The following is a 14,857-nucleotide window of genomic DNA, read 5'->3' on the forward strand; positions in this document are numbered from 1 at the left end:
TTTACTGAGTTGTTCAGCAGGTTCGACAACTTAGACTTACGTCAGAGATCACCAGGTCCAAAAACCAGAGGCGGAAGACAACCTTAGTTGTAGTTTCTTTTTCCTTTCCATATTGTATTTCATTTCCTTAAAACATTGGGGACAATGTTTAATTTAAGTATGGGGGGGAAAACTTGTTCTTCCTATTTCCATTTTTCAAGTATGTTATTTTCCCTTTCATTGTTATTTCCCTTTAATCATTATAAAAAAAAGAAAACAAAAAAAAACAAAACAAAACAAAAAAAAAAAAATATATTATAATTTTAAGTTAAGAGTGTGAAAATTTCTATTATCTATTCCCTCAATTTTCTTGAGCCATAGCAAAAAAAAAAAAAAAAATTTTTTTAACACACCCAATAAGTATAAAGGTTGCTTACCTCATAAAACTTGAGTGAAATCAAGACAAAAAATCATTACCATAACAACGCTCTGAGAACCTCAACATGTTAGATCAGGATAAGTACCTATTATACCAATCCCTTGAACTTTTAGTTTTATAGTAACCCCGAGTAGTTTATACGAGAAGTCAACACCATCTTAATAGCAAACTACGTGGAGAGCCGATGAATATAAGTGAATGATCCCCAAAGTAACATAAAATATATGAATATATCAGGAAATGCACTGATTAAATTAGGTGATCCTTACCAAATCATTTAATCTAAAGGTTGCAGATCATGCAAAAACACAATATGAAAAATCCATTATGAGTTGGATCAGTAGGTATCTGGTACTGAACTCGGTAGGGCGGACTACGGTTCGATCCCCCACAATTTGCAATGGACTGAATAACGAAGTTATCCGACTTATGTACCAGAACTTCTAGCTAAAAGCGGATCATAATCACTAACCGGTTACTCCACTATGTGCGCGAAAAGATAAAGGGCTTAATGTGATTTCGCTAGAATGAAAACGGGTGAAATAAGAGTAAAGGAACTAGGATAGCTATAATAGGGTACTTGAACTGATTTGCACAAGGCAGGGTTGTCTAGGTTATGACGGTAGTTGTTGATATCAAGATTTAACTCAAGTTGCTTCTAAACAAAATCCACTTGCAACCTATTACGAATTGATGTGTGTTTTGAAATTTCATCTGGCTAAAATTTTAAAACGATTTCTATACTGTATTTTGCTTGAGGACAAGCAAAGATCTAAGTATGGGGGAGTTTGATAACTTGAAATTATATCACATTTTAGGACTTAATTCAATTAGATTATATTATCATTTACTTTAATTTATCTCATTTTATCAGATATTATGCGGTATTTTCCTTTCTATTTATGTCAGGCATCCATTTTGAAGCAAAAGTGAAAAAGGGAAGAAAAGGAGGTGTAAAAAGGAATAAAAAGGAAACAAATAACAAAGACCAAGCCCAGCCCAAAGAAAGCGCACGTTATGCCTATGACGGGCGTCACAAAGGTTGTGACGAGCGTCACACTAAGCACACTCTTGTGACGAGCGTCACACATGGTGTGACGGACGTCACACCATTCCCCTATATTTTTGGCGCTAGGAACTCAACTGACCACGTTGAAAGCTATTTCCACGCACGCTTAACCCTCGGAACGAAAAGACCGCGCATACGGAAACCCTTGGAAAGCAGTTACACCAGCAGCTGTATAAATAGCAGCTAATTGGGAAGTTCCAACCCCCGGTTTTTTCCACGCTCATATTGCCGAAGCTCTGCCCATTTTTCTTTTCACGCTTTTTGCTTATTTTTCTTTTCCAGCACTTAACATTGTTTATTTTATTTATTTCTTTTGCAAGTTCTACATTCCTTTTCCCTTGCAATTTACCTTTCCCTTTTTAGCATTTAGATATTTTTCGCATAATAGTTTCTACACCGGAAACTATTGTGCAACTTTTTATCGGATCTAACCTTACGTTAGATTCTAGTTTTATTTCCTTGGCTTAATTTATTGTTTAATTGAAGAATCCAAGAACAAATCCTACCGGCTTGTGGTGGAGTGTTCAAGACTATTGTATTACGCATTCAGGTTCTTTAATCATTATTTAATATTTTGTTTTATTATTTATCTATATTATCTGCCTGGAATGAGTCTGTTTATGCATGATATGTATTCTTGTTTATTTAGCATGTCTGGCTAATTCGCCTAGGTGTCGGTATGTAAAGTAAGCAGAATAAGGGATCAAGACTGAGTCGGTCTATCTAAACTTAAAATTAAAATCAATCTTTTTACGGTCTCAACTTACAGGTTTAATAACAAGATTTTTTACAAAAGTAAAGGACATAAAGAAGTTAAAATCAATAGAGCGAGAGTTTGAGGTTTTAACTGGACAGTGTAAGTTAGGCATTAATTCTAGATCAGGGCGAGAGCAAGTTTTAGAGTTAATTAAATTCTGACCTTTTCCAAAAAGTATTTTTAAAGATTGAATGTGAGGACGAGAGTTAAGCATTTGGATTTGATTATATAACCTAAGTCAACAGAGCGAGAGTTTGAGATAAGGGTGTTTAAAACGGTCAGTATTTTCTTAAAAAGAGTTTCTGCAACTTTATTGTTTTCAAATATGATTTTTGACTTAATTATAAGTGACAGCTACATTAATATAAAATCATGGTTTATTCAACAGAGCGAGAGTTTGAGATAAAACCTTTAACCAATAAAGTTAACCGAAACGATTTATTTTAAAACCAAGAAACCGACAAAGACTTGATTCCCTAGTTTTGACGAACTACATACCGATATCCGTTTTATTAATATTTTATCCAGATCTTAGTTTAGCTCTTAGTTTTTCCCCAAACAATCAAACATTTTCACCTTAGATTTACGTAGTAACCTTAGATAACGGTATATCGATTCATAAGTCCCTGTGGGATCGATATCTTTTAAAACTACGCGATAGAACTGTGCACTTGCAGTTTGTATCCCATTCTCGACTCACACAGTCGAGCGATCACCTTATCAGATTTTGGAGAGGATAGGGGAGGTAGCCTATCGTATCGCTTTACCGCCGTCGCTTGCAAATTTGCATGAGGTTTTTCATGTGTCTCAGTTAAGGAGGTACATTCATGATCCGTCGCATGTAGTCCAAGTAGATGATGTACAGGTGAGAGATAACCTGACTGTTGAAACATCACCTATGAGGATCGAGGATCGAGAGTTGAAGCAGTTGCGGGGTAAAGAGATAGCCTTGGTGAAGGTAGCTTGGGGAGGACCAGCAGGTGGCAATGTGACTTGGGAACTGGAGAGTCAGATGAAGGAGTCTTATCCGGAGTTATTTGCTTGAGGTATGTTTTCGAGGACGAAAACTCTTTTAGTGGGGGAGAGTTGTAACACCCCGATAATAATAAAATAATTATTTAAATTGAGTTAATAATATATTTATTAATTTAATTAAATAATTGGAATTATTATTATTATTATTATTTTTGGGAATTATTATTATTATTATTGGAATAATATAATTTGGAAAATATATAAGTTGGAATAAGGAAAAAGAGTTCATTTTGGAAAATAAGGTTTTACGTGAAAAACAGAAAGCGATCGTGAAAGAGGAAAAGGGCAAGAGGCAGGGCAAGAGGAAGAAGGTTGAAGAAGAGAAGAGCTTGGAGCTTGAGATTCGCCGGATTAACTCAGGTAAGGGGGGTTTATCGTCGATTAATGGGTATTATGGGATAATATGTGATGGGTAGTGATAAGCCGTTAATTTGACCCTAATTGGGATTGTTGATGCTGAAGAATTATGTTGGATAAATTGTATTTAGACTGTAATTGAATCTGTGTTTGGGTTAGTTGTGAAATTCCGAACGTATAGCTTTTTACGGAATCGGAATCGGAGGTCCGGAAGTCCTCCAACGGCGGAAAATGCGGAGAATTCTGCATTCTGCCTTGTGTTAGCGCAGGAACTGCTGTTTTGTCTGCGTTAACCGGTTAACCCAGGGCGTTAACCGGTTAACACTGTTGCGAATTGTGAAATTGGTGCTGTTTTGCCTGCGTTAACCGGTTAACCCAGGGCGTTAACCGGTTAACACTGTTAAGTTTTGGGCAGTGAGCGTGTTTTGCCTGCGTTAACCGGTTAACCCAGGGCGTTAACCGGTTAACACTGTTGCAGAGTGGAAAAATTGGCTTTTTAATGTTGTGTACATAATTGAGAGTTGGCCTATGTTGGCGTATGATGTAATAGGGATTATTTCCCGCTGTTTTGAGCAGTATAGGTATTAGTAGAGTGTGCTAATACTGTGTTTAATTGATTGACATGATAATGATGTGTTGATACATGTGTTGATGATGTATGATGATATGCATAATGCTATGAATGTATATATTATGCATGTGTTTGTGAATGGACTGTTGTATGGCTTAGAGTGTGAGCATATGTCCATTGTGAATTGTTGTTGATGCTGCATTGCTAGATGATTAGCGTGCATAGCATAGCCTTCGGGGTTGTAGCTAATTCCCATGGTGAGGAATTAGTGAGTGAACCATTGTGGGTTTGTTGTTGATGTTTGCATGCTAGATGATTAGTGTGCATAGTCTAGCCTTCGGGGCTGTAGCTAATTCCCATGGTGAGGAATTAGTGAGTGAGTCATTAGATCTCAAATGAGTGGGACTAGTGAGCTTAGTAGCCGTATCTGGATTTGATCGGTGAGCTTGAACCATATGTTCAAGAATAGTCGGTACCGCATGTGTGGAGTCTCATTGCATAATGTATGTATGGCGTATAATATGAATGGATGTATTCCAATATTATACGTGTGGTTGTGTTGTCATTGAGTATGATTTGAGATTATACTTGTGCTTATTGTGGGTGTTGAGTATAATGTTGAGCTGATGTGCTGTTACTGATTGTATGTTGTGATTAGGGTGATTAATATGTTAAATTGCTTAACATGACATTATATTCTATAATGCTTATTATATTGATTGAGGAACTCACCCTTACAACTATTTTTCAGGTAACGAGAAATGAGTTGAGTAGAAGCGAATGCTTGGAGTCTAGTGTAGTCTCCTTAGTGAGCCGTGCTCTGATAGATGTAACATCGGGATGGGATGTTTTATGTTGTTGAATAATTTACATGTGAATGTTACATGTTTTACATGATTGAGGAGATCTCTATCCGCTGCGTTTTATGCAAATATTTATGTTTTGGATTAATAAAAGAGCATGACTATTATATTGTTGAATGGTGTGATTATTATGTGTGACACCCTTGAAGGGCATAATTACTCTGAATTGTTATATGTTTATTATTTTTAATTAAATATTTGGGGTATTTTAGAAGGGTGTTACATCAACCGCTTGGGGATGAGGATTCATGACTTCGCATCCGGTTCCTGTGACCTGCAACCAAAAATACACGTATGCCTCGGGGGAATTACTCGGTCTGAATTCACCGTCCGGGATTAAGCACATTCAAAGCAATTTTAAATGTTTTCCTGTGCAAATCATCTGCAAAAGCCACCATTATGTTCATATGCAATATGTTTTATCAAAAATTCGGACATTTTTGCGAACAAACTGATAAATGAAAAATAAAGAGGCTCTTTAACTGAATTATTCGACTCTTACTGGGGAGAAAATTTGTGCCAGGAATAGGCGAGGGTATCAGGAAGCTGATCCCTGAAAAGAGGTGATCGCTATAAAAAGAGAACTATCCTAATGACAACGTGGATATGGGGTCCCACCGAGTTTCGACTCTGATATGGCTTGTATGTCTTCAAGACGCTCTGCTCATCTTGCTTTCTGAAGTGGATGATTAGTCGATCTTTAACCTTCGAAGATTGTCGGATTGAATGAAACGATGATATAACACTGATGAACTCAGATCACAGTCATTCGCTTATTCCCTAACTTTTACCTGGATCGCCCCCTTTTCGGGTTTTCAATCCATCGGGATACCCATTTTTGCCTGAGCCGCCCTTTTGGGTTTTCGACTCACCGGGTGTACTTTTTTTTATATCCCTAATTTTTTCCCGAACCTCTTTATTCTCTTTTTTTGGTTCGTCAGGATGCCCTTGTTTTGCCTGGACTATTCTTTTTATCGTCCAGCGGGTCTATTTTATGCGAAGTATTTTTTAACTGCGTCTGAGTTGATAGGGGACGGGAAGTCTTCGCCATCCATGGTTGTTAGCATCAGAGCTCTGCCAGAGAAAACTCTTTTAACCACGTATGGACCCTCGTTGTCCGGTGTCCATTTGCCCCTGTGATCTGTGTTGGGAGGAAGAAATCTTTTGAGTACGAATTCACCGACTTGATACCCCCGAGGGCGCACTTTCTGACCAAATGATTTCTTCATTCGTCTCTGACCGAGATACGTCAATTCTGGGTACGTAGTTCCAGCATAGCACCTTAATCATCGAAGACAAGGTAAACAAAGCATCAGCAAATTGGTTTTCTTCAAAAGAAAGTTAACAATCTTCTCGTGTAGTCTCTGTAAGGAACCAGATGAGGCTGAGGTGTATACCATTTCCCGTTGGTTTGATTGATGACCAAAGCTGAATCCCCGTATACATCCAGGGTTTTAATCTGTATATTGACGACTTCCTCAAGTCTTAGGATACAAGCTTCGTATTCGGCTTCATTGTTGGTGCAGGGAAAAGTTATTCTGGCACCAAATGGCATATGAACCCCCTTCCGGTGTGATCAACACTATACCAACTCCGCGACCATTGACGTGGACCGCCCCATCAAACATCATAACCCATTTGGATTCAGGGTCAGGCCCCTCCTCCGGGAGTGGTTCCTCTCAATCTTTCGATTTGAGAAACATGATGTCCTCATCAGGAAAGTCAAACCTCATAGGTTGGTAATCACCAATCGGTTGCTCTGCAAGATAGTCTGACAAGACACTTCCCTTGATGGCTTTTTGTGAAGTGTATTGGATGTCATACTCTGTCAGTATCATTTGTCACCTAGTAACCTTTCCGGTAAGTGATGTCTTTTCAAAAATATACTTGACTGGATACATTCTTGATATCAATAGAGTCGTGTGAGTCAACATATACTGTCTTAGTCGGCGAGCAGCCCATGCCAAAGCGCGACAAGTTTTCTCGAGCAATGAGTATCTTTGTTCACAGTCGGTAAACTTTTGCTAAGGTAGTATATTGCATGCTCTTTTCGACCTGACTCGTCATGCTGACCGAGCACACAACCCATTGACCTTTCTAACACAGTCAAGTACATGATCAACGGTCTTTCCTCTCGGCCTGTAGACTGGCCCCGATCTTGATCTCTTTCTTGTCGTCTTCGGTACCAATGTTGATGGTCTCAACCACCTCCTGATAAGGTGTAATAGCTCGGTCCTCCTGTTTCAACAATCTGGCTAACCCTTCAGGCAATTCACAATCTTCCTGAGCCCCTTCTTCGGCTTGATAGATAGGATTGTCGAAGTCATACTTGGCCATAGCAGTGTCGTTAGCAGTGAGATCCGAGTGGTCGGCTCTGCATGATGGAGGATCGTGCTTTACCTTAGAATGAGAGATTTTTTTTTGAAAGAAAGGAAAAACGAAAAAAGAAACATTGCCATTTTTTTTGTAAAAAGTAAAAAAAAACTGAAAGAAAGAGAACACAAAATTGTTTGCAAAAGCCGTCCTTTATTGATGATAAAAATAATTGCGAAACGTAACTAAATGGATGGCCCTACAAATGAGCCGTTAAACCTTGGGCAAAGTGTAAGACTTTATTATGCATGCAATAAAGGAAAACAATAAAAATCACTCTTTCAGTAGAGTAACCCGGACGGTTTTTTCAGACGACCAATTGTCGAGCTTTTCTCCCGGGACACACGGGCGAATCCAGCTATCTAAGTCACAGTCGTTGTCAGTCTTGTCTTCATCTGCAACATTGACGATGTGGGGGGAAACTAAACCCCCGTCGGAGAGAGTACCGGTTTCATTCTTCTGAGATCCCGGAGCATACCCCAATCCAAACTTGTCTTCTTTGATGACTGGCTCCACAAATTTGCCCCAGCCTTGGGCATTACCAGCTTTAACCACTTCGACAGCTTGCTTGTATGAAGAGATAGAAGTCCCGACCTTCTCAAACTCAGGTGAAAAGACAGCTTCGGGCGCGACCTCATTGATGTTTGTAGTTTCGAATCCCTGACACAGCATCTTATGCATCTCGCCGTCCATCTCTACATACTTAAATGTAGACAGGTGGCTAACAAAAATATCCTCTTCACCATATACAGTGACGATCTGACCTTCAAGTTCATATTTGAGCTTCTGGTGGAGGGTAGAAGTAACAGCACCGGCAGCATGAATCCAAGGCCGACCTAGCAGACAGCTGTAGGCAGGCTGGATATCCATCACATAAAAGGTGCTCTTGAACACCTGCGGTCCAATCTTAACTGGCAACTCAACTTCGCCAAAGACAGCTCTCTTAGAGCCATCAAAAGCCCTCACAACTAAGTTACTTGGCCTCAGGATGGTGTCATCGCAATCCAACTTCGTTAAGGCTTTCTTTGGAAGAACATTCAGAGAAGAGCCTGTATCAACCAAAACATGGGAAAGCACCACCCCTTTGCACTCCATTGTGATATGCAAGGCTTTGTTGTGATTCCTGCCCTCAGGTGTCAGGTTATTATCGGTGAAACCTAGCCCCCGGCTAGCGTTTACATTGGAAACTACCGACTCCAGCTGGTTAACAGTTATCTCCGGTGAAACATAGGCCATATTCAGTACTTTCAACAAGGCTGCTCTGTGCGCCTCAGAGCACATCAATAGTGAGAGAATGGAGATCTTTGAGGGTGTCTGATTTAGCTGGTCGACTACCTTGATAATCCTCATAAACTCATCCACTTCCTTCTCGAATGCGGTCTTAGGAGGATCTTCCTCAGTAGTAACCTCTTCGGTGGATACCTGTATCCCTTTAGCCTTGGCAGCTGCCTCGGCTTCAGTATTCCCGCGTAATGTTGATGGTGCAAATAGGCGTCCACTGCGAGTGAAGCCACCAACCCCTCCAACATTGTCTACAGCGGAGCTACCAATGTCAATGTCTTCTTCGTTAACTTTCTGCCTCTGGCAGTAGATATCAGCCCCATAGTGCCACGGGATAGCATTGTCTTTCTCATACGGAACAGGTCCTGGTACCGTGATGGTGATTGGACCAACCAAAGTCGGTTGAGGGCTGTCAGAGTAAATTGCGACTGGTGCTGAACTTTCGATGTTCACCGCTGCTGGTTCTGTATTTTCTGGGAAATATATTGTTGTCGGAGCGAGTCTCTCGGGAACATATATTTCTTCAGGAGTGAAATAAAACATCACCGTCGATACATCATTCTTCACCGGACGGGCCTGATCGAACTGAAGACAACCTTCATCTATCAGCTGCTGAATACCCCTTCTCAAACTGTCACATCCGTTTTCGGCAGCTTGACAATTTCTGCATTCTTCCCCACAGCCCGGGAAAATCTGTCCTTTCAAAAGTCGGTCTTTAACCACTGATAGCAAAGTCTTCACCTTAGTCACATCAGAAACCAAATTCAAAGTTTCCCCACTATCAACAGCATTAATCCTCTGCCCGCCGTGAGCCAGCATCGGGTTCTGGATAACATTAGGCACCGGAGCAAAATTGATAGCCTGGGCATCTCTCAAATCTTGTACCTTTAACTGGAGAGCCTTGCAATTATCTGTAGTATGGCCAGGTGCGTTGGAGTGAAAAGCACATCTGGCGTTGACATCATAACCTCTAGGAAAATTATTGGGATCGATTGGTGGGGCCAGAGTTCTCAACGTAACCAGATTCATGTCAATCAGCTTGGGAAGTAATACTGAATAAGGCATTGGGATTGGCTCGATGACCCGGTCCGTCTGCCTTGGACGTTGTTGATAGTGTCTCTGCTGACCCGGATTACCTCCTTGTTGTTGATTGTTATACCTGGGTTGTTGTTGCGGATGATATTGCGGTTGAGGAACAGGTGTTGGAATAGTGACTGCGGCCACTTGATCTTGATAATAATTAGGGCGTCCTCTACCCCTGCCTCTGCCGGCATACACAACGCTTGCCTCGCCTTCTTTTCTTCGCTGACCGTTACCAGCAAACGGTCTCTTGGGACCTGATGAGTTGGAAGCACTATTGTCTTGAATTCGGCCCATCTTCAACAGACTCTCGATTCTTTCTCCAGCAATTACTATCTCTGCAAAGCTGATTGACGGGCAAGCAGCCAATCTCTCAATATAATTGCCTTGAAGAGTGTTCATGAACATGTCCGCCATCTCCCTTTCAGACATAGGGGGTTGGACGGATGCAGCAATTTGTCTCCAACGCTGAGCATACTCTCTAAAGGTTTCCTTGGCAGTCTGAGACATACCTTGCAACAAGGTCCGATTTGGAGCCATGTCCAAGTTGTATTGATATTGCTTGATAAACGCCTCTGCCAAGTCTTTCCAGCTCTTGATGGTAGTACGAGACAAATGAGAATACCATTCACGAGAAGCTCCAGTTAGACTGTCTTCAAAATAGTACATCCACAGCTTTTCATCTTCCGTGTGAGCTCCCAACCTTCCCAAATAAGATTGGAGATGAGTGCGTGGGCAAGAAGCCCCGTTGTATTTCTCAAAAGTAGGGGGTTTGAACTTGTGAGGAATCCTTACTCCCTGAACCAGACCAAGATTTGTGACATCAAAGCCTAAGGAATTTTGAGACTCCAAAGATTTGAGCTTCTCAGCAAGCTCATCCATACGGCGAGTGGTCTCGAGGGCCTCCTCGTGCAAAGAAAATTGATCATACTGATAATCTTCAGTAACGGGGCGCCCGTTAATCCGAATTCCTTGATTCACATCGTACCTTCCGCCAATACCATTCCCAACATTCCCTGTGTTGCCAACATTACCCGGGTTTCCATCAGCACTTGCGTTACCCGCGTTACCAGTGTTCACAGGGTTATCGGCGTTCCCAGGGTTACCAGGGTTTCCCTTAGCATTTGGTATCTCCACCTCCGGATCGGGTCTCGGTTGCTCAACCAATTCCCTCAGCTTCGCTTGGCCTTCTGCCATACCAGTCATCAATGTCATGAACTGATCCATCCTTTCACGCATATCAACCAACTCTTTCTGTACTTGGTCCATCGCTCGTTGTGGACGATTTTCCTTTGTCAGGTACCTGTGGACTCACTTGGGACCAATAACTTCCTGATACAGGGAACAAACATTAGACACTGCGGTGACACCTGCAAAACAGACAATGGTTAATATGCATGGTATGCGATGCACTGCTTGTTCAGTTTTAAGGCACCCCCATTTTGAAAGGGAATACCCTGCAAATGAATAAGCATGAGATGTTGGATGCAAATATGCAGATGATGTTATGCAATGCAAAGGCATGTCAATCAGAATTGATGGATTCGCTTGAACATCTGTCAGGTTGCACTGCCTGGAGAGAAATTCACTGAGGAATATATTACAAGACCAAAACTCTGCTCCAGAAAACCGGGTTGGTTGGAGGTTAAGGTTTCCTGAATTTAGCCCACCCCTCACTGGTAGGTTCTAAGAACAGAAGTTCGTCAGCTTCAGCCCTTCAGTCGCGAATAATACGTTTACCACTGAAGGTTTGGCATTATTACGGGATAAAAGACCTCCACTGACTCCCCTCAACAGGACATCCTAAAGCAAGTTCCCAGTCTCGGGGTCCTCAGATTGATCAGCGAGAATGCGCCCACCAGAGCTAACATAATCACGTCTCGGAGGAGAGGCCTCGACTGAGTTCTCGGGAAATGGTCACCAGAGTCAACGATTTCTAAAGGAACACCATGTCGTTACGGAACATCCGTAGGACATAATATATCCAAAAGAAACCTCGTCTGGGTGTGGTTCTTCACGAACGACTTAACATAGCAACATGCCACGCAAGCCTCATGATCATCCACTCTAAAACCTGTGTGTACACTCAAGCCTGGGTAATGGGCTTATCTCTCGTAGAACATCCCATCCCAACAAACAAACAAACAGATCCAATAGATACAACAGATGCATGCAAGCAGGTAAGCAAATAAATGTACAAAAGCATGAACACCCAATAAACAAGAAATCACACAAGCTAGGAGGGAATCGCTTAGGGAAGATGGACCAGCAAGAGGTCAACTTCTGTACTCTCCCCAGCAGAGTCGCCAGCTGTCGCAACCTGAAAAATACAGTGCGCGAAAAAACAACCGGCGAAAGAAAATGACAGAAGAGTCGCCACCGTGCGTTATTCATCCCAAAGGAGGGAAAGGAAACGCTCGAAGTAAACCTAAAAAGGAAAGGACAAGACGGGGTCTCGCAACCAAATCTTGGGTTCGGGAGTCGGTTATGCGAAGGGAAGGTATTAACACCCCTACGCATCCGTAGTACTCTACGGGATCCACTTTTGTAGTTTTCGTCTAGAGGGTGTGAGTTTATCTTGTGCTGTTTACCAAAAAAAAAGGGTTAAATGAAAATGACTCGCGCGGATGTCACATCCACTGCATACGTATCTCATCTGAATATGAGAATCAGAGTCTTCGTAGCTCGGCTACCTATGGGTTGGGGGGATGTGTGCTCGCTAAGACATCGCGTCTTATGCCTACGTATCTCATCTGGCCTGAGAATCAGAGCGAAACGTAGTTCGGCTAACTATGGGGTTATGGATTGGGTTTTGGACGAACGACGTCACTACGCAATCTACCAGATGCTCGACCTTTGGAGACTTACTCGCCTGTAGTAGAAGGAGTAAACGTGTGTTTAGGAGAAGAAAAATCAATGAAGGGTTAGGGTTTGGGATGCTCAAGGGCAAAAAGGCAGTCCTCGACGAAGGAACCGCGCTACTTGTGGGGATACCAACACATACAAAACAAACATGTATAAAGTAAATGTGCCAACAAGGGGCTCAGAAGTAAATAAACAAAAGAAAATAAATGCCTCCTATCAAGGTCTTCCAGCTAAGAAAGCGATAAAATGCGGAAAAGAGGTAAAAGTACCACACGGATGAAGATCCGAAGTAACAGCAATTAAAGGAGTAAGAAACCCAGGGACCTCCCAAGCTAATGCCATCAAAGAAAAGTGAGTCAGTACAGGTAATCGGAATGAACCTCCATGGGGTATCCCACAAATAAAGTGGGAAAACCACGCAAACCATCTCTGCAAGAGTCTGCGAGCCCTCACAAAAACTCAAAAAAAGGGTTAGTGAAACACGATAAGCATTTTTTTCATGAATAACAGTATGGTTTCAGAAACCTCAAACTCTGTGGCATACATTTCAGAAATCATGTGATTAAACATTCAAGGCATAGGTTTCACCCATTCATAATACATCACACATTTAGAACATTCAAATTGAAGGCGTAAAATAATGGGAATAGGGCAAACCTGATTGGAGAGCTTGATTGAAATTGAGTTGCACCCGTGAGGCCCTTCAGGGTTTGGAGGCTGCTCTGAGTTCTCTGTCAGGTTTCTCTTCAGGTTTTGTCCAGGGTTTTGTTCCAAGGAAACCTCAGAGTATTTTGCTTCTCTTCCTTTTTCTCAAGTGAAGCCTTGGTATTTATAGACTGAATTTCATGGTTTTGTGGGCTCAAATGAGAGAGACCCAAGTCCAAAATTTTTTATTATATTTTATTTATTTTTTTATTATTATTTTTATTTTATTTTATTTTTTCTTTTTTTTTTTTTTTTTTTTTTTTTTTTCGGATCTAATTCTGATTGACATGATGAAATGCAATATGAAATGCTAAATGAATGCATGAATGAGGAGGGAAAATTTTGGGGTGTTACAACTTCAAATGAGTTTTTGTCCAACATAACATTTGTTCCTCATGTCAAGACCTTTCTAACCATTACCCATATGCTTATGTTTGGATTTTCTAATTGGCATTTTCGAAGAGGTGAAGTTTTAGGCTCATTTATGCATAACATGTTGAAACTCATTACACAAACCAATTCAATCACATGTACACGTCCATTTCATCTTGCTTACATCTGAAAACTCATTTGCCATTGCATTTGGGCCTCCCATGCGCCTGTACAGGCCCATGCATGGAGGCCCCCTCACTTCATGCACATGAATTCTACATGCCTTGCATCATTTGTGCTATAAATAGAGCTGCTCAGATTCATTCTAAACCAACCTAAAGGCGCCTAAAGCTCTGCAGAAATCAATTCCCAACCATACCCAAGGAACTAAGTTCACATTCTTCAAAATTTCAGATCTGAAATTCAATTGAATTTGGTTGAATCTTCAGATCTAAAGTTCCTAAACCTTCATCATCTAGTCCATTGAAGTTTTGTTTGGAAAAAGGAAGCAAGGAAAGTGACTCAAAGCCTCACAATTCGAAGGTGTTCATCAACTGGTTTTTTCTTTGAAACTCCTTATTCCTTGATCTGTTGGCCTTGATATTGTGTTGTCTGAAGTCCTCTCTATAGAGGCATCATTGCTGTATGCTCAATTTTCAAAATCAAGCAAGTTCATGATGAACACCATCAAGCTTCCATCTCTGATTTCTCTCTTAATAGGAATCTAGAGTGGAAGTGAGTGGTATAGGAGTGATGTACATCACTTCCTCTTTTGATTGATGCCTAGATCGTCCATTTTGGTGAGCATTTGAACCTCTGTGTTTTTTTGCCCTCGCCGGAGCTCACCGGAGAAGACGGTGGCGCTGGCCACCGTCTCTTTGCCAGATCAAATCTGGACCATTGGATGCGTTTCCCAGATCTAATCATAGCCTTTCATTCTTATGACTTTCAATAATGCATTGTGTTTCGCCTTTGACTTTGGATCACCATGAGCGCGCGCATGAGTGCCTTAGGATGTGCCACCTCATTTAATGAAATCTCATCCAATGCGCCAGCCTTTTTCTGATTTTCTTAATTTCCATTTTATTTTCTTTAATTCCATTTTACTTCA

The sequence above is a fragment of the Lathyrus oleraceus genome, chromosome 7 (assembly GCF_024323335.1).
Source record: "Lathyrus oleraceus cultivar Zhongwan6 chromosome 7, CAAS_Psat_ZW6_1.0, whole genome shotgun sequence".
In the NCBI taxonomy this organism is placed as follows: Eukaryota; Viridiplantae; Streptophyta; class Magnoliopsida; order Fabales; family Fabaceae; genus Lathyrus; species Lathyrus oleraceus.